The 21443-nt window shown below is 43.3% G+C and overlaps 1 pseudogene; it reads right to left on the reverse strand.

Annotated features, from left to right (window-relative positions):
• Positions 1 to 21443, reverse strand: part of LOC140203175 (cytochrome P450 2K1-like) — a 210827-nt pseudogene that overhangs the window by 179996 nt on the left and 9388 nt on the right.

Below are 21443 nucleotides of genomic sequence, written 5' to 3' on the forward strand. Positions count from 1 at the left end.
GCTTCTTTACATCCAGGAGGTGCAGGTTCCCGACAATCGGAAGAGGAGTGGGTCCCAGGGGGAAGTTGAGCTCTACGTGAGATTTAGACCCATTGCGAAAATAAGCGATAAACAACGCTGTGAGGGTGCAGAGAAGCGCCAAAGTCACAGTATCCAGTGAGTAAGCACCGGCGAACGACATCGCTCGGCACCTTTTAATTTACGGCTTCGTCCAGCAATCAGGACCAGGATTCCAGGGCAAAAACTGAGCGAACTGGGACCCACTGAAATGCCTAGTTCAGCAACTGGAGAGAAGTTAACTCGCATGCCGGAGGAGTGGCTACGCTCGTTGCTGCAGCAACAAGCGTAGTCGCTCCTCCCAGATGCGAATTCAATAATAAGCGCACCAGAGCAAATAACATTGTGGGCCCATAGGCGGCCTTAGCTATGTTTCACCCGTTTCAAGAGCTCCGCCCTCTCAGTGGCCCTCGACTGACATGCAAAAATTTAATGCACAGATCCCAGACGCCGCAATATTCTCCTGCTATTGCCAGCCGAACCACCAGTGGGCGCTGGCTGACTGACATCTGAGAAAATACATAAAAATATTTCCTTCACTTGTAAACATTGCTCCTTGCAAAGAAGGCTACATTTCAATGAGAGCAAAATGAAACGCACCTATCCTAGTGGTTCTGAAAAACGGAAAATATTAGACAACAAAACAAAACGTCTAAATAGTCTCGCAAATGTAACATCTTTCTTTGGTCCAGCATCTGTAAAAGGCCCGCCGACTGCAGTTGCTGCTGCACCATCGTCACAGCATGGGGCTGCAGTGCCAAGTGACAGTGTAAGCGGTACAAGAGATGTTGATAATCAGAGCACAATCAGAGCATGTTGAAAATGAGAAGAGCAATTCTACTCAAATAGATGGTGACCAAACAAATAAAATGTACCAAATAGATGACCAAACTTTGTTTGATGAACAAGCACGACAGCATGATGACAGTTCTACAACTGAGACAGGTGAGGGAGATGCCGACACCAGCACAGCAGACAGAGAGAAAGCCCCACTAACGTTCTTAAAATATACTAAATGATGTCGCAACCACAGCCAACTGTGGAAAAGAATTCCATAAATTCACCACCCTCTGGTTGAATAAGTTACGCTTCATCACTGTTATTTGTGTTCTGAAGCTGTGCCCTCTGGTCCTGGAACTACCCCCCCGCTCACGGCCCCCCCGCCACCCCCGTCCAATATAGGAACTACAGGAATCATTCTCTTTACAACCACACTCTCAATATTCACACTTCCAAATATTCAACAGATTTCAAAGAGATCCCTTCATTCTTCCCAAAAGTACGGTCCAGGAGCCATCAAACTCTCCTCATATGTGAACCCTTTCATTCTCAGAATAATTCTTGTGAACGTCTTCTGGAGCCCTCTTCAATTCCAGAATATTCTTTCTTAGATAAGGGAATAAAACTGCTCACAATGCTCCAAGTGCAGTCTCAGCAATGCCTTATAAAACCTCAGCATTATATTCTTGCACTTATACCTTAGCCCTCAAGAAGTGAATGATAACATTGCATTGGCCTTCCTTACTACCAGCTCAACCTGCAAGTTAACATTTGAGGAATCCTGGACAAGGACTCCCAAGTTACTTTGCACCTCTGATTTCTGAATTTTCTCCACATTTAGAAAAGAGTTTATGCTTGTATTTCTTCCAACAAAGTACATGACCATACATTTTCCTACACTGTATTCCATATGCCACTTCTTTGCCCATTCTCCTAATATGCCCAAGTCCTTCTGAAGGCTCCTAGCTTCATTAACACTACATGTCCCTCCACATATCTTCATATTGTCTGCAAATTTGGCCAGAAAGCCATCAATTCCGTCATCCGGATCATTAACGTATGATGTGAAATAAGTGTTCCCAACACCATCCCCCATGGAACTCCACAAGTCACCAGTAGCCAAAGAGAAAACACCCTTCTTATTCCCACTCTTTGCCTCCTGTTGTCAGCCAATCGTTTATCCATGCTAATACCATGGATCAATCATGTAATACCATGGGATCTTATCTTTATAAGCAGCCTTACCTTTAGTAATGGACTCCAGCATCTTACCAACCTCTGTAGTCGGGCTAACTGACCTATAATTTCTTGTCTTTTGCCTCTCACCCTTCTTAAATATTGGAATGATTCCTGCAAACTTTCAGTCCGCCAGACCCATTTCAGAATCTGGTGACTTTTAAAATATCACTAGTAATGCCTCCATAAACTCCTCAGCTAGCTCTTCCTGAACCTTGAGGTGTCATCCATCAGATCCAGGTGACTTATCTACCTTCAGACCTTTCAGCTTCCCAAGCGCCTTCTCTCTGTAAATGCTCACGTCTACCCCCTGACACTTTCCATACTGCTGGTGTCTTGGACTTCCATGTCAGCCATGGTTACCTCATCCTCCTTTTAGAACACAGGAGCTTAGAGACAGGAATTTGAATCCCACCATGTCCTCAGGGATTAAATTCAAAATACTTCAATAACTCTGGAATTCTATAAAAAGGATAACATACAAACTATGAGCTGGTGTGGAACATACCTGCTGCTGCTTTAACATGAACGCATCAATAAAGCTCCTTGGATCATTTGCATCCAGTGTCTGGCAGTTCTTGTTTATGAAGTCTTCGATAAACTGCCGAATCAAGTTTTGATTTTTCCAAATTTTCTTCTTTGAACAGAATAGAAATCCCAGTATGGGAACAGCATTATAAAGCTGTAACATAAGAACAATAATTTTGATAGTAATGTTTTTAAGTAGAAGGAAGTTCTGATGGACATTTACAACATCTCGTTGTCCCTGGTTATGGTTGCAGCATGCTTCAAAGCAGCCACCGTCACACTAATCCCTGGGGCATCAGTGGCAACATGTCCTAATGACCACAGACCAGGGGCACTCACTCCCATAGTTGCCAAGTGCTTGAGAAGATTGGTCATGTCCCACATCAAGGATATCCTGCCAGCTATCTTGAACTAGCACCAGCTTGTCTACAAGATCAATAGGTCAACTAAAGATGCCAATTTGATCCCCCTTCAGACTGTGTTGGAACACTAAGCTCACAAAGACACCTACATCAGGATGGTGTTGGTTAATTACAACTCAGCCTTTAAAATAACACTACCGTACAAGCGCTGCCAAGCTCCACAATGTAGGTCTTTGCATATCAATCTGTATCTAGATCTTGAACTTCTTCACTAATCTTTCTCAGATGGTGATACTAGGCAAGTGCACATCAACACCCCTCCCCCAACCCTGAATACCGGTGCCCCACAGAGGTGTGCACTGAACCCTCTTCTCCACTCTCTCTTCACCTATCCCTGCATTCCTGCTCATGCTACAAAGTCAATCACCAAATTTGTAGATGACAAGACTGTGATTGGCCTAATCACAAGCAATACCAAACAGAGAGGAGGTGCTGAAACTCTGTCTGATTGGTGCAGGAACTACAACCGATCACTCAACATCAAGAAAACAAAAAATGATAATTGACTTCAGGAGGGCAAGAGGTCCTGGACAAACAAGCCCTGTTATTCATAAATGGTGAGCTAGTGGAAAGGAATTCCAGCTTCAGGTTTTTGTGGATGAACATCACTGAGAAGCTCTCTTGTTCCGTCAACATAACTATGATAATAGGGAAGGCACGGTGATTAGTGAGGAAGATTACCATGGCTTGCGGGGGAATCTGGACCAAATGGAAAAAAAATCCACTGAAAAATGACAGAGGCGCGAGGTGTTGCACCTCCGTAGGACCAACCAGGGTAGGTCTTGCATGGTGAATGGTAGGGCACTCTGGAACATGGTTGGCTGTTTAAATGGCTCGGCATGGACTAGACGGGCCAAAGGGCCTGTTGCTGACCCTGTACTTTTCTATGAATCTATCATAGTGACTACACTACCTGAGGTGCTTCTGGAGAGCTAATCTGCTCCAAACATTGCTGGCCAACTTTTGTCAAAGTGCGATAGAGAGCATACTGACATACGGAATTGCAGTGTTGTACTCAAGCTGCAGTTAAACTGATCACACACCACTCCAACAAATGGTTAGTGTGGCTCAGCACATCACTGGGACTCAACTACTGGACTTGGAGACAATCTACAACTCTAAATGCCAACGGCATGCTCATAACCTTATTAAAGAGCCAACCCATCCTGAACACTGTCTGTTCAATCTCCTGCCATCTGGTAGGGGATACAGAAACTCTGAGGCAAGACAGTAAGACTGAAAAACAACTTCTTCCCGAGGGTTTTCTGCAGCTGAATAATGCTTTACCCCAGCTTAACAATGGCATTTGCGCGCTATGGACTATCAAAATCACTTGTTGCATGTAAATATGGGATTTTTTAAAACAAATTAAGCCATATACTTCATACTTTATTGTCGCCAAACAATTGGTACTAGAACATACAATCATCACAGCGATATTTGATTCTGCGCTTCACACTCCCTGGATTACAAATATTAAATATTAAAAACAGTTAAATTAGTAGATATTAAAAATTTAAATTATAAATCATAAATAGAAAATAGAAAAATGGGAAGTAATGTAGTGCAAAAAAAAAAGAGAGGCAGGTCCGGATATTTGGAGGGCATGGCCCATATCTGGATCAGGATCCGTTCAGCAGTCTTATCACAGTTGGAAAGAAGCTGTTCCCAAATCTGGCCGTACAAGTCTTCAAGCTCCTGAACCTTCTCCCGGAGGGAAGAGGGATGAAAAGTGTGTTGGCTGGGTGGGTCGTATCCTTGATTATCCTGGCAGCACTGCTTCGACAGCGTGCGGTGTAAAGTGGGTCCACGGACGGAAGATTGGTTTGTGTGATGTGCTGCACCATGTTCATGATCTTCTGCAGCTTTTTGCGGTCTTGGACAGGACAACTTCCATACCAGGTTGTGATGCACCCCAGGAGAATGCTTTCTACGGTGCATCTATAAAAATTTGTGAGGGTTTTAGGGGACAGGCCAAATTTCTTTAGTTTTCTCAGGAAGTAAAGGCGCTGGTGGGCCTTCTTGGCAGTGAACTCTGCTTGGTTGGACCAAGTCAGGTCATTTGTGATACTGACCCCGAGGAACTTAAAGCTTTTGACCTGTTCCACTTGCGCACCACCGAAGTAAATTGGGTCGTGCGGTCCGCTACTCCTTCTGAAGTCAACAACCAATTCGCTCGTCTTGCTGACGTTGAGGGATAGGTATTGTCTTTACACCATGCCACCAGGTTCTTAATTTCCTCTCTGTACTCAAAGTCATCATTACCTGAGATACAGCCTACAATTGTTGTGTCATCAGCAAACTTATACATTGAGTTTGATCGAAACTTCGCTACAAAATCATGGGTGTACAGTGAGTACAGCAGGGGGTTGAGTACACAGTCCTGTGGGGCACTGGTGCTCAGAGTGATTGTAGAGGAGAGCTTGTCCCCTATTTTTACAGACTGGGTCCTGTCTGTGAGGAAGTTGAAGATCCAGCTGCAGATCTGAGTGCTAAGGCCCAGGTTCCGGAGCTTAGGAATCAGTTTACTTGGAATGATGGTATTAAAGACAGAGCTGTAGTCAATGAAAAGAAGCCTTATGTATGTGTCTTTATTCTCCAAGTGTTCTAAGGAGGAATGTAGGGCCAGAGAGATGGCATCTGCCATTGACCTGTTGCACTGGTAGGTGAATTGCAAAGCATCCAGGTTGACCAGTAGGCTGTGGCTGATGTGTGCCATAACCAATCTATCGAAGCACTTCATAGCAATTGATGTCAGAGCTACAGGTCGATAGTCATTCAGGCATGCCACCTTGCTCTTCTTCAGCACTGGGATTATCGTTGCCTTCTTAAAATACGAGGGGATCTTAGACTGAAGCAAGGAGTAGTTGAAGATGCCAGCAAACACTCCAGCTAGCTCGCTACACAGGCCCGGGGAACCCGTCCTGGGACGCCATCTGGGCCCGTCGCCTTCCTTGGATTTATATTCAGGAAGGCCCTTCTAATGTCCTCCTCAGTGATGATGAATCTCGAGGCCACCAGGTCTGGTTCATCTGGAGGGATGCTCCTCTTCTGTTCGAATCTTGCGTAGAATACGTTAAGTTCGCCAGGAAGAGAAGCACCACAGTTATTGATATTCCCAGCCTTTTCTTTGCGCCCACTGATCTCATTTAGACTCTGCCACAGTCTACTGGCATCCCTCTGGTTAGCCTGGGCTTCCAACTTGGCCTGATATTGCCTCTTGGCACCCTTAATGGCTTTCCGGAGTTCACGCCTGGATTCCATGTAGCGACTGGTATCCTCAGACCTAAAAGCTGTAGCTCTAGCCTTTAAAAGGGACTAGACCTCATAATTCATCCAAGGTTTCCGGTTAGGGAATACCTGGAGGTCTTGCGAGACACAGAGTCCTCCGTGCATTTCCAAATAAAGTCCGTGACAGCTGAGGCATACCCATCGAGGTTAGCTGCCCAGTCCATGAATACTAACCAGTCCACCAATTCAAAGCAGTCACGGAGGACCTCATCCGTTTCCTCCGTCCAACCCGACCCCATATGGCAGATAGTCGGGATGACACTTCACCGACAGGTGTTCCAGGTCCGGGCTGCAGGAGCTTGTCAGTGCCACTGTGTCCGAGTGCCACCCAGTGTTGATCAGTAGGCAGACACCACCTCCCCTCGTCATGCCCGAAGACGCCGTGCGGTCCACCCGATGGATCGAAAATCCCTCTGGTCAGATGGCACAGTCGGGAGTGGGAGGGGAAGCCAGGTCTCGGTCAAACAGAATACACAGCAGTTCTGCATCTCCCTGGTAGGTGAGTCTCCCTTTAAGATCATCTGCCTTGTTCTCTATGGCTTGCACGTTAGCTGGTAGGATGGTGGGCACAGGGACCCCGAAGCCCCTCAGCTTCAATCTGACCAGCAGCCCAGCTCTTTTCCCACGCTTTCTTGGTAAGTAGTGCATCTTTCCAGGTCTCCATCGATGCAGTGTGTTGTTGTCAGCTCTTTGCTGTTGGTGGACGCGGCCCGCGGGAATCGATGTCGTTAGACGCTCCGGGTTGGGCCGAATAACGTGGGAGGCTCCCCTGCCACTTCCAGCTGCCGGGGGCCCGGGCTGTCGATTGGGTCGGGCCCGGAAGCGGACACTTAATCCCGGAAGGCCGGGCTCCTTGCTGAAACAAGTCTTTAAACCGAGTCACAGGGCTCGATTTCCGAGGTCGGCGGCAGAGGGCTCACTTCCGGCAGCTGTGGATGGCCACCAACGGGGCTTTACGGCAAATAAAATTGAAGCACCTTCAATTACTCCAAAAGACTGAGGTTTGGTTAAATACTAAAAGGCTTTCATTCGCTGTACAATACGACCTCCACAGTGAGTGTCTGCCCCTGGACTGAGGGGGAGGGGCAAGGCGAATACCTTTATACAGGATTCTGTGGGAGGAGCCACAGGGGCAGTCAGCAGAGGGGTGTGTCCAGACAGGTAACCGAGTTACAACATATATACATTTTACCACTCGGTGGTCGCTCCGGGGAATCGTCCGGGGCACCTTGGGGTCTCTGCCGTCACTCCTGTGTGGTCGCCTGCTCCGGAGAGCTTCTGGTCGGAATGGGCTGTGTCTCCAAGTGCTCCGGCACGGTAGCAGACCGCGGGTCTCCGGGAACATGGTGGGCCTCGCTGGTCGGGTCCAGGTGCGGTCTGGAGTTTCAGAGGCAGTTCTTGCGCGGTGGCCTCCAGCTGGGTCAGTAGCTTCGCCAGGATGTTGTTGATCTTTATCTTTCTAAAGTGAAGGTTTGGGAGGGTTTCTCGGGTATAGGATAGTGGCGAGGGCTGTTTGCTCGGGAGAGCACGCGCAAAGTCGCCAGTTACCGGCGCCATCTTTAAATATTCATTGTAAATATCTGTTTTGCAGGGGCAGGAGTAGCACCGTAATCTCGTTGTCTTGAGCAATGGCAATAAAGTTCTATTCCATGCTATCAACATCAAAACAAGCAATTGATCATCAATACCAAAAACCTACATGGATTAGAGAAGTGGCAACAAATCGTTAAAAATGTGAAATTAGGTGTGCTAAAAAATGACTGCAGGCACTACCCACTCATCAAAATAATTTTTCCAAAAACTCCCTTCAGCAAAGTGCTATAAAGCTATTAAAACAAAAATGTCATGCCATCTGAAACATTTCTTCACCCAGGTAGTTAACCTGATCAACCACGCCAGTTACGGTAGGCCATCCCTACCTTCATAGAAACATAGAAACATGGAAAATAGGTGCAGGAGTAGGCCATTCGGCCCTTCGAGCCTGCACCGCCATTCAGTACGATCATGGCTGATCATCCAATTCAGAACCCTGCACCAGCCTTCCCTCCAAACCCACTGATCCCTTAAGCCACAAGGGCCATATCTAACTCCCTCTTAAATATAGCCAATGAACTGGCCTCAACTGTTCTCTGTGGCAGAGAATTCCACAGACTCACCACTCTCTGTGTGAAGGAAGTTTTTCCTAATCTCAGTCCTAAAAGGCTTCCCCTTTATCCTCAAACTGTGACCCCTCATTCTGGACTTCCCCAACATCGGAAACAATCTTCCTGCATCTAGCCTGTCCAATCCCTTTAGGATTTTATATGTTTCAATAAGATCCCCCCTCAATCTTCTAAATTCCAACGAGTATAAGCCTAGTCGATCCAGTCTTTCATCATATGAATGTCCTGCCATCCCAGGAATCAATCTGGTGAACCTTCTTTGCACTCTCTCTATGGCAAGAATGTCTTTCTTCAGATTAGGGGACCAGAACTGCACACAATACTCCAGGTGTGGGCTCACCAAGGCCTTGTACAACTGTAGTAGTACCTCCCTGCTCCTGTACTCGAATCCTCTTGCTATGAATGCCAGCATACCATTCGCCTTTTTCACTGCCTGCTGTACCTGCATGCCCACTTTCCAAGACTGGTGTATAATGACACCCAGGTCTCGTTGCACTTCCCCTTTTCCTAATCGGCCACCATTCAGCTAATAATCTGTTTTCCTGTTTTTGCCACCAAAGTGGATAACCTCACATTTATCCACATTAATTTGCATCTGCCATGAATTTGCCCACTCACCTAACCTATCCAAGTCACCCTGCATCCTCTTAGCATCCTCCTTACAGCTAACACTGCCGCCCAGCTTCGTGTCATCCGCAAACTTGGAGATGCTGCATTTAATTCCCTCATCTAAGTCATTAATATATATTGTAAACAACTGGAGTCTCAGCACTGAGCCTTGCGGTACCCCACTAGTCACTGCCTGCCAATTCTGAAAAGGTCCCGTTTAGTCCCACTCTTTGCTTCCTGTCTGCCAACCGATTCTCTATCCACATCAATACCTTACCCCCAATACCGTGTGCTTTAGGTTTGCATAGTAATCTCCTGTGTGGGACCTTGTCAAAAGCCTTTTGAAATTCTAAATATACCACATCCACTGGTTCTTCCTCTATCTATTACCCCAATCACTGCACTGCACTTTAAATACGTTAAATCACTTTTTATAATGCTGTTTACATCGTAAATACATGCTGGTGTTTATGCATTTATGAACATTTTATCTCATATTTTTATGTTAAATTTATTCTTTACAGATTTTTTATTCTTTATTTTGTTAAATGTTGCTGCTCTTTTAGTTGCATCTCGCACCAACACACTACAGGAAGTTCCTAATACATGCAAATGTACAGTACTGTGCAGAATCCTTAGGCACATGTCTATAGCTGGGGGGCTAAGTCTTTTGCACACTACTGTATATTACGTCTTCACAGTTTTCAAATAACACTTAATATTACTGAGCTAAAACAAAGCTAAGTGTTTTTATTTCTGATTCTCAATATACAGTACTGTGCAGAAGTCTTAGGCACTGTAGCTACATATTTGAGCCTCAGACTTTGGCACACTACTGTGTATAGAAACATACATAGAAAATAGGTGCAGGAGTAGGCCATTCGGCCCTTCGAGCCTGCACCGCCATTTATTATGATCATGGCTGATCATCCAACTCAGAACCCCGCCCTAGCCTTCCCTCCATACCCCCTGACCCCCGTAGCCACAAGGGCCATATCTAACTCCCTCTTAAATATAGCCAATGAACTGGCCTCAACTGTTTCCTGTGGCAGAGAATTCCACAGATTCACCACTCTCTGTGTGAAGAAGTTTTTCCTAATCTCAGTCCTAAAAGGCTTCCCCTCTATCCTCAAACTGTGGCCCCTCGTTCTGGACTTCCCCAACATCGGGAACAATCTTCCTGCATCTAGCCTGTCCAATCCCTTTAGGATCTTATACGTTTCAATCAGATCCCCCCTCAATCTTCTAAATTCCAACGAGTACAAGCCCAGTTTATCCAGTCTTTCTTCATATGAAAGTCCTGCCATCCCAGGAATCAATCTGGTGAACCTTCTTTGTACTCCCTCTATGGCAAGGATGTCTTTCCTCAGATTAGGGGGCCAAAACTGCACACAATACTCCAGGTGTGGTCTCACCAAGGCCTTGTACAACTGCAGTAGTACCTCCCTGCTCCTGTACTCGAATCTCCTCGCTATAAATGCCAGCATACCATTTGCCTTTTTCACCGCATGCTGTACCTGCATGCCCACTTTCAATAACTGGTGTATAATGACACCCAGGTCTCGTTGCACCTCCCCTTTTCCTAATCGGCCACCATTCAGATAATAATCTGTTTTCCTATTTTTGCCACCAAAGTGGATAACTTCACATTTATCCACATTAAATTGCATCTGCCATGAATTTGCCCACTCACCCAACCTATCCAAGTCACCCTGCATCCTCTTAGCATCCTCCTCACAGCTAACACTGCCACCCAGCTTCGTGTCATCCGCAAACTTGGAGATGCTGCATTTAATTCCCTCATCCAAGTCATTAATATATATTGTAAACAACTGAGGTCCCAGCACTGAGCCTTGCGGTACCCCACTAAATGAAGTGGGGTATGGCAAATGAAGTTGATCCTTGATGTTAATTACAGTTGTTGATAGGTGTTTATTACCACAGTTGTTCTGATCAGGAACGTATGTCTGGAAGGACAGATCCACAGAGTCCAAAGGCCATGTCTGAACACTGTGTGGAACCACTGGATGGTACACAATGGCGGCGAACTGATAGACCAATGGAGAACATTTCTCTGTGGCAAACTCACTGGTCGACTATATAAGTTGCTTTGTTAATGAATTGAAGGGCAGGTATTTGCAAATCCCAAAAATATCTGCTGGGACTTTTTGCAAATACACTACAATTGAAATAGACTCAGTAGTGACTTTATTGGGCAGCTCCCATCCCTAATAAAGCGTATGCTCATGGTCCTCTGCTTCTGCAGTACTTCCAATTCAAAGTTCGATGTGGTGTGTGTTCAGAGATGCTCTTCTGCACATCGCTGTTGCAATGTGTGGTTGTTTGAGTTACTGTCGGCTTCCTGTCAGCTTGGACCGGTCTGCCAATCTTCCTCTGACCTCTGTCATGAACAAGGCATTCTTGCCCACGGAACCGCTGTCACTAGATGCATTTTTATTTTTTTGTATCATTCTCCACAAACTCCGGAAATTCTTTTGTGTGAAAATCCAAAAAGCTCAGCAGTTTCTGAGATACTGAACTCACCCCATATGGCAGCAATGATCATTGCACAGTCAAGCTAACATTTCCCTCGTTCTGATATTTGGTCTGAACACCAGCTGAATGTTTTGATCATGTCTGCATGTCTTTATGCATTGGGTGCTGCCACATGACTGGGTGATCAGATATTTCCATCAATGAGCAGACGTACGGGTAATGGTACTGAATGTGTGGTTGCACTTCTGGTGAACAATGAGATTTGAGCCAGAGGATGGTGAATTTGTGGAACTTAGTACCACAGGCAGCTGTGGAGGTATTTAAGGCAGAGCTTAATAGGTTCTTGATTGACGATGGCATCAAAGGTCATGGGGAGAAGACTGGGGAGTGAGGCTGAGGAGGGGAAAAAGGATCAGCTGTGATTGAATGGCAGAGCAGACTTGATGGGTCAAATGGCCTAATTCTGCTCCTACATCTTATGGTCTTATGGTCTTACTTACCTGAAGCACTGCAGAACCAGCAAGCTCAGAATTTTCATTCATTGCCTTTACCAAACTGATGAAGGTTTGGTCATCATAATCAAATCTATCACCAAAAACTATGGAACAGATGATATTGCCAACAGCAGCACTTAACTCAATGGTTGGATTAAATTCTTGGCCTGCAGAGACAGAGAGCATTCACAAGTTACTGAAAATGCTGAATACCATTTGACTCTTTATTAAGTGTCCTGAATAGTCTTTCACTTTCCTCTTTAAATTCAGCATATTTCTGGTGTTTTTCACTTATTGATTTCTAAATGTCATGTACAGTGCCTATAAAAATTATTCATCCACCCCCCCCCCACAAGTTTTCGTGTTTTATTGTTTTACAACATTGAATCACAGTGGATTTAATTTGCCTTTTTGGACACTGATCAACACAAAAAGACTCTTTAATGTCAAAGTGAAAACAGATCTCTACAAAGTGGCCTAAATTAATTACAAATAAAAAAAAAACAAAGTAATTGATCGCAGAAGTATTCCCCCCCCCCCGCCCCTTTAATACGACTCACTAGATCATCCCTGGTGCAGCCAAATTGTTTTAGAAGTCACATAATTAGTTAAATGGAGATCTATGTTTGGAGACCTGTGTGCAGTCAAGGTGTTGCAATTGATTGCAGCAAAAATACACTTGTGCCTGGAAGATCCAACTGACAGTGAGTCAGTATCCTGGGATAAACTACACCATGAAAACAGAAGAACACTCCAAGCAACTCTGTAAAAAAGTTATTGAAAAGCACAAGACAGGAACTGGAAACAAGAAAATGTCCAAGTCACTGACTCTCCCTTGGAGTACAGTGAAGTCAGTCATCAAGAAATGGAAAGAATATGGCACAACTGTAAATCTGCCTAGAGCAGGCCATCTTCAAAAACTGAGTGACTATGGAAGAAGGGGACTAGAGAGGAAGCCACCAAGAGACCTATGACAACTCTGGAGGAGCTACAAGCTTCAGTGGCTGAGATGGGAGAGACTGTGCCTATAACAACTGTTGCCTGGGTGCTTCACCAGTTGCAGCTTTATGGGAGAATGACAAAGAGAAAGCCACTGTTGAAAAAATAAATCACATGAAATCTGGGCTAGAGTTTGCCAGAAGGCATGTGGGAGACTCTGAAGTCAGCTGGAAGAAGGTTCTATGGTATGATGAAAACAAAATTGAACATTTTGGCCACCAGACTAAAATCTATGTTTGCTGTAAGCCAAACACTGCACATCATCAAAAACACACCATCCGTACCGTGAAGCATGGTGGTGACTACCTCATGCTGTGGGGATGCTTCACTGCAGCAGGCCCTGGAATGCTTGTGAAAGTAGAGTGTAAAATGAATGCAGCAAAATACAGGGAGATCCTAGAGGAAAACTTGATGCATTCTGCAAAAGAACTGCGACTTGGGAGAAGATTTGCTTTCCAGCAAGACAATGACCCCAAACATAAAATCATAGCTACAGAGGAATGGCTTAAAAATAACAAAGTTAATGTCCTCAATGGCCAAGTTAGAGCCCAGACCTCAATCCAAATGAGCTTTTGTGGCTGGACTTGAAAAGGGCTGTTCACTCACAATCCACATGCAGTCTGACAGAGCTTGAGCAGTTTTGTAAAGAAGATTGGGAAAAGTTGCAGTGTCCAGATGTGCAAAGCTGATATAGACCTATCCACACAGGCTCAAGACTGTAATTGCTGCTAAAGGTGCATCTCCTAGATCCTGACTATAGTTAATCTTTTCTTCTGTACAGATAATTTCTTTATTTTTCTGGGTTGTGCTTTCATTTAAGTTTAGTGGTGTTTACTCTTATCAGAATTGCATATGCTTCCATATAGTGCTACAACATGTTGTTGTTGATGAAAATGTATCCTCAGAAGTTTTACCTGACCGTTGTATAATCTTTAAATATCTGTTATTCCTCTTCCTCCTTCTGTACAAGATAGTGTTAATCTGTGTGTTTGAGTGTTCATTGTGTTTCCAAAATTTGTCATTTCAAGTCTTATGTTTCTTTGTAAAGTTTCTAGATTAGTTTCAGACCAATATTATGCCAAAACAATACATTAACATGGGTATAGAGAAAGTGTTAATTGTTTTTATTATATTTTTACTATGGCAGACTTTTTTAAGCCTGGAAGTAAATTCTGTAGAAAGTTTTCCCTTTATCACACTATGATCTATTTTCTTTGCTTGTTGATATCCTAGATACTTATATGTTTCATATTCCTCCATCGGTTATATTGTTTTACATTCTTCTAGCTTTTTTGCACCTCCCTTTATGTTTAATGTTCTGTACTTATCTACTCCGAAGTTCATGTTTATATCTTTAGAAAATATTTCTACTATTTCAAATAATTGTTTTGGCTTTACTGATGAAGGAGCGTATAATTTCAAATTGTCTATATATTTTAGACTTTTTTTAGATTCAACTTTATTGTCATTGTGCCGAGTACAGATGCAAAGCCCATGAAATGCATTTAGCATCTGACCAGAAATGCAAAGAACAGTGGTATTTACAACATAACTGTGAATAAAAAAAGTGCTACAGCACCCAAATATAAAAGTGCTTGACATAGTACCATACGGATGCAATACTGCTTAGTGCTGTGATGAGAGGTTCAGCAGTGTCACAGCCTCAGGGAAGAAGCTCTTCCTGTGCCTGCTGGTGTGGGGCGGAGGCTCCTGTAGTGCCTACCGTTTGGGAGGCCATGGTTTGGGGGAGATGCATTCCTGATAATGTTTTTCGCACTGCCCAGGCAGCGTTTATGGCAGATGTTCTCAAAGATGGGCAATTGGGTGCCGATACTCCGCTGGGCAGTTTTCATCACACGCTGGAGTGCTTCGTGGACTGATATGGGGCAATTGCCATACCACACTGAAATGCTGTTGGTGAGTATGCTCTCAACAGTACAGTGATAAAAGTCCATCAATATCCTGGGACAGAGGTGAGCTTTCTTCATGCGCCGCAGGAAATAAATATAGGTATGCCAAGGTATAATTTGTTTGGTTGTCTCCGATTTGATACCTCATTTTCATCCGATTCAGTAAACTAGAGGGCAGAATTAATCGGATGATATTTTGATAACAGGGCATCATCTGTGATTTCTCCTTAAGGTAAGGGATATGTTTTACATATTTTCTGAAATTTGGGCACTTATTTCAGGATATTTCAGAAAATTATTGATATGTATTAATAGGTATTGATGAAAGCAAATAATTTTTTTATACTAATCATCGTGAATATTATCATTGCTGCTATTTTTCCAGTTGTGGCTATTTATTATTATTATTACGTATTATCTGTTTATATTTACCCAATTTATATCATTGGTTGTTTGTCAGTATTTGTTTGAGTGTTCTTTTTCATTGATTCTATTGTATTTCATTGTTCTATTGTGAACGTCTGAAGGAAAACGACTCTCAGGGTACTATCTGCTGACATAATGTACTTGGGCAATAAATCTGAACTTTCAACTCTTTATTAAGTACCCTGAATTGACTCTTTTTGTTGATGTCCAGCTCATGACTTTGGCAGCAATGTTTAGTACAAAGGCAAACACCAGTCAGATCAGTAACCAGTGAGCTGAAGGCTGAGCAAACACACACTGAGACACCAAAGGCTTTTTCTGGAATACGAATTTCTGGTACTTTTTAATACACAGATGAAACACACTGCTTCCCATTCTACTGCGGATAGACTGAATGAGCTAGGGGGTTTGTTTTTGGAGTGAAGGAAGATGGGAGGTGACTTGATGGAGGTTTACAAGAGACGTTGATTGAGTGGACAGCCAGAGACTTTGTCCCAGTGTGGAAATGGCTAATATGAGGGGGGATAAATTTAAGGTGATTGATGGAAGTACAGAGGAGATGTTAGTAAGTGTTCACACAGAGAGTGGTGAGTGCATGAAAAGTGCTGGTGGAGGCAGATATATCAGAGACATTTAGGAAAATCTTAGATAGGAGCATGGACGATCAAAAATGGAGAGCTATGTCAGAGGGAAGGTTTAGATTAATAATCTTACAGTAGTTGAAAAGGACAACACAATATTGTGGGCTGAAGGGCCTTTACTATACTGCAATGTTCTATGTTCTATGCTTTTTATGTTTACTCACCTGGACTTACCTTTATGGGATTCAAACATTCTTATCAGGAAATGGGCTTCTTCAATGACTTTATCTTCAATAGTTTTCTTGCCCATCCCAAAGTCCCGTAGAGTGGACATGGTGAACCTTCACATTTGCCTCCACGATTCCCCGTTACTGAAAGCGATGCCTATAATTTATTCAGACAAGTTGTCAATGCAATCTGCTACCCAAATGAAAACTGATCAAAAATGAGGAAATATGCTTTCTATCTAATGGAGTTATAGTGGTGACCTATCGCTACCAGACTCACGTGAGGCAATTCAGTACTCAACTCGTAATTAATTTGGAGCTTTTATTTTAACTGCTCAACACAAATATCAATGGGGCAGCGTGTCAGTGTAATGGTTAGCACAAGGCTTTGCAGAACAGGTGACCGGGGTTTATTTCCCACCATTGCCTGCAAGAAGTTTATAACTTCTCTCTGTGATCACGTGGGTCGGAAAAGCCTGTTCACAATGTAACTCAACAATAATTAATTACGTAAACAATGGTAACCCAGGCTAACAATTTAAGTCATGAATTTTACTCTTCCCTCCCTTCCAAAACTGCACCCAATCAGCGAGGAGGAGCACACGAGGAAGCAGTGATATCACTTCGATATGTGGCTGAAGCTTATGAAACAGTCTTGAACAGAAGGAAGATATAAAGTTGCTGCAGGCCCTCTTAGCGGCAAGTAAGAAGTCAATCACTAGAAAGTGGCTAAATCCAATACCACCTTCATTAGAAGATTGGCACGAAATTATCTTGGAAATATTTAAAATGGAAAAGTTGACTTACTCCCTGAGAATTTAAAAAGAAAAATTTTATCAAATCTGGAATAAATGGATTGAACATATCACCCCAATGCGAGCAGACTTTAGATGACTCTCCTAGTGATTTATACTGCTCTTCTCATCAACACAGTAATATTGCTAATGTAAGCACCCCTAGTCTAAATGTCTACTATTTTTTTTTGGGTTTTTTTTGGAAAATAGAGAATTAACACAAGTAAAGGAAAAGATTTGGGAAAGGGATAAAAATGATAAAATTAAGTAAATAAGTACATAGGGATTGGATAATTATGTCTGGGGGCAGGAGCAAGCATGAACAAATTAGGATATAAACACCTACAATGGTTGTTACATAGGCTTACATACAACATTTTGGACCAGTAGAAATGGTCCAGAAGACTTATATGGAAACTATTACTACTATTTTTCTTAACAACTAATACCATTACTTAGCCTAATAGATCAGAATTACCACTGCACATAATTATCTATTTAAGTGTCTAATTTCCTTTTATATCATCTCAATGTGTGCTTAAGAATGTATAAATACTTATAGTTTTATACATGCAAAAAAATGGAAAAGGTTCAAAAAAAAAGGAACAGTAGAGCTTCATGGCAGATTTCGGAGCTGGTTGCATCCAATCAGTGAATGGGATTCATTAGGAAGGTGAATAATAAGGTAGGAGCAAGCAGAGTGGTCATTGTATGAGTGGGCCAGTGTTGGAGTGCCATTGGCTCATTGGACTTATGTGATATCAGGCTGATAAGTTTCTTTTCCTATTTCTTTATTCTTCATTCCTCATATTTAGGGGCCCAGTTAGTGCGGCAAGAATGGCTCCAGGGCTGTGTTTTGTTCTGTGTGTGACATGTGGGAATTCTGGGAGTCCATCCCATTCCTGGATAACCATATCTGCACCCAGGTGCACTGAGTTGCAGGTCCTGATAGAACATGTTAAGCAACTGGAGCCGCAGCTGCAGCTCGCTGACCTTTGACTCATATGGAAGTCACAGATAGGAGCTGCAGGAAGTTCGTCACCCCTTGGATTCAGGAGTACAGTACCTGGGTGACTACCAGGAGAAGGAAGGGAAATGGGCAGCCACACATTACCCCTGTGGCCTTTACTCTCAATCATAGCTTTGGAGACTATTGAGGGGGATGACCCACTGCATGGAGCCGCTGTGACCGGTTGATGAATACAAGGCTGAAAGGTGTTGTATATGAGCATCTCACAAACAATGTCTTATTTGGAATTGATCTCGAGTTCAGCAGATTATCAGTAGGTGCTTTATTTGTTCACTTCTAAGTGGTTTGATCCAGCTACATCTGAGCAGAACCAGTTCACAAAATGGAGGTTGCAGAACAGTCTCACAAAATGGCGGCATCCATTGCTTCCACCACATGGCTAGAACAAAGACATCTGGTTTGCCTTTTTCCATTGTCTTTGACTCATTGCAGTTAGATGTTTTCTTTTATATTAAATTAGTTCATGGCCTACAATACAACATACTTACACCAAACACCAAGAAACAACCTCTGTTCTTACATTGCCATATAACTTTCTAGGTCATGATTGTCCAATCACATGCCTATACTAGGGGTAAATTATGGTAGCCTATGGACCCAATAACCTGCATGTGTGTTGTTACTGGGATCAACACTGGCAAAGATAACAGGTAGAACAAATTCTTTAAAATATGGCCACACAATATTTTATAGTGCCCTGATGGAAGTCCAGCTTGGTGACTCATTTCACCCCCCCAATAGTACACACTTCCTCTGTACACCAATGAAAATTTCCGCAGGGATAAATTATCTGGGTATAATAAGATTATATTAAGCAGAGTTTGCAAACGATTGCAAGGACATTTGAAGATGCTCCTAGCTTCTCACATCATCCACCCTACTTCTCCTCGACCTACCAAATCTCCCCCTCACCTGGTTTCACTTTTACCCTCCCAGCTTCTCACTTCAACTGCACTTTTCCCCATCCACCCACCTTCCCCTCAATTGACTTCACCTGTCACCTTCCATCTTTTACTCCTTCCCCTCACTCCAGCTTCTTATTTTGGCTTCTATCCCCTTTCTTTCCAGTCACAATTAAGGGCCTCGGCTTGAAATGTTGACTCTTTATTCCTCTCTGTAGGTGCTGCCTGCCCCGCTGAGTTCCTCTAGTACTTTGTGTGTATTACTCTGGAGTTTCAGTACCTGCATAATCTTGTGTGTTCATGTTGTGTCTGAGACCATTGCAAGCTTTACACTTCAAAATAACAAGCCTCCAACAAGAACTGAACTGAGCAGAATGAGGATGCAACCAAATGTAACTTGGTTTGATAATAATGATGTCGATAGTTACCAAAACGCTGTGTTAAATCATCAAATATCGGTGTGTGGGCTCTTCCTGCAAACTGATCTGGATGGTTGATAAGAGCATCCTTCACTGTCTCGTAGCAAGCCAGAACCACAGCTCTCGTCATCCCAAGCTTGATGGTGAAGATTGGACCATATTTCTCAGACAGCTGAAATAGGAGGAACACGCTTATATCATCAATTAATTAATTAAGCCATTAAATCCTTGTTTTTTATATTCGGTTATATTATCACTTCGTCAGAAATGGCCACTAGTGTGCAGCCCGGGAATGAGACTCAGTGGCCACTATATTAAGTACACACAGACACCTCATTAATGCAAACATCTAATCAGCCAATCATGTGGCAGCAACTCAGTGCATAAATGCATGCAGACATCATCAAGAGATTCATTTGTTGTTCAGTCCAAACATCAGAATGGGGAAGAAATAAGTGACTTTGACCGTGAAATAATTGTTGCACCAGACAGGGTGGTTTGAGTATCTCAGAAGCTGCTGATTTTCTGGGATTTTCATGCACAAAGGTCTGTAGAGTTTACAGCGAATGGTGCAAACAGTGAACAAAACTCCCACTGAGTGGCAGTTCTGTGGATAAAAACAAACTGTTAATGAGAGAGGACAGAGGATAATGGTCAAACTTATTCAAGCTGACAAGAAGATGACAATAACTCAAATAATCACATATTACAACAGTGGTGAGCAGAAAAGCATCTCTGAACGCACAGCATGTTGAACCTTGAAGTGGATGGGCTACAGCAGCAGAAGATCACACTGGGTCCCACTCCTGTACCAGGCAAAGTGTCCACTGAGTGTACATCATCCATTCCTAACACTCCTCTATACTTGCTCCCACCATTCAGGGCAGTTGAAGGTCTTCATTTTATTTATTGATTTGTTTGTTTGTTTGTTTGTTTATTTATTCCTTTAGAGATACAGCGCAGAACAAGCCCTTCTGGTGCAACAATCCTCACTGCTCAGCAACACTCCTAGTTAACCCTAGCCTCATCACAGGACAATCTGTAATGACCAATGAATGCCCTGACCTGTACATCTTTGGGCTGTGGAAGAAAACCAGAGCATCCTGAGGAATCCCACGCTCCTCACGGGGAGGACATACAAACTCCTTACAGACAGTGTCGGAACTGAACTCTGAACTCCGATTCCCTGAGCTGTGATATATGAACCACTATGCTACCACGGCAACCCAAAGTGTTTTATAATTAGACTTGAAACAAGCATATTCCATGACTCCTTTGCTCTTCCAAATTCCCTGCTTCCGCTGACTTCTGCCACCTCTATATCCTTCATGGGCTCTGAGTAATTCTATCCTCTTAAACCTGAAATACCTGGGCTTTTTATTTTTGACGAAGTTTATAACATTTATATTTCAAATGTTTACAACCTTTAAAGTTCAAAGTACATTTATTATCAAAGTACGCATGCACTATACAACCCTGAGATTTGTATTCCCACAGACAGCCATGAAAGAAGGAAATAGCATGGAACCCGGTCAAAGAAAACATCAAACACCCAATGCAGATCAAAAGATCATATGGCAAAGAACAAGGGATAAACACAGAATATAAAAGATCAAAACCACAGCATCCTTGAGACAGTTCAGGAAAGTTCAGTTTAGTTCCATGTAGCACTGTGTAGTTCATTGCTTGCAAGCCACAGAGACAGTCTACCCGGATGAAAATCACACAAAATAGCAATAAGAAAGGAGTCAAATCACAAACAAGAGAAGTAAACAGAAACGAGAACTACATATAACATAAACTGCAGGGTCCTCTAAAAGCAGCCAGAAATAGAGTCGATCATTGGCTCGTACCATGTCTCCAGGTTTAGACCATAAGACAAAGGAGCAGAAGTCGGCCATTCGGCCCATTGAGTCTGCTCCGACTTTTGATCATGAGGTGATCCATTCTCCCATTTAGTCCCACTCCGCCGACTTCTCACCATAACCTTTGATGCCCTGGCTACACAAATACCTATCAATCTCTGCCTTCAATACACCCAATGAGTTGGCCTCCACTGCTGCCCGTGGCAACAAATTCC

The sequence above is a fragment of the Mobula birostris genome, chromosome 9 (assembly GCF_030028105.1).
Source record: "Mobula birostris isolate sMobBir1 chromosome 9, sMobBir1.hap1, whole genome shotgun sequence".
NCBI classification, from domain to species: domain Eukaryota; kingdom Metazoa; phylum Chordata; class Chondrichthyes; order Myliobatiformes; family Myliobatidae; genus Mobula; species Mobula birostris.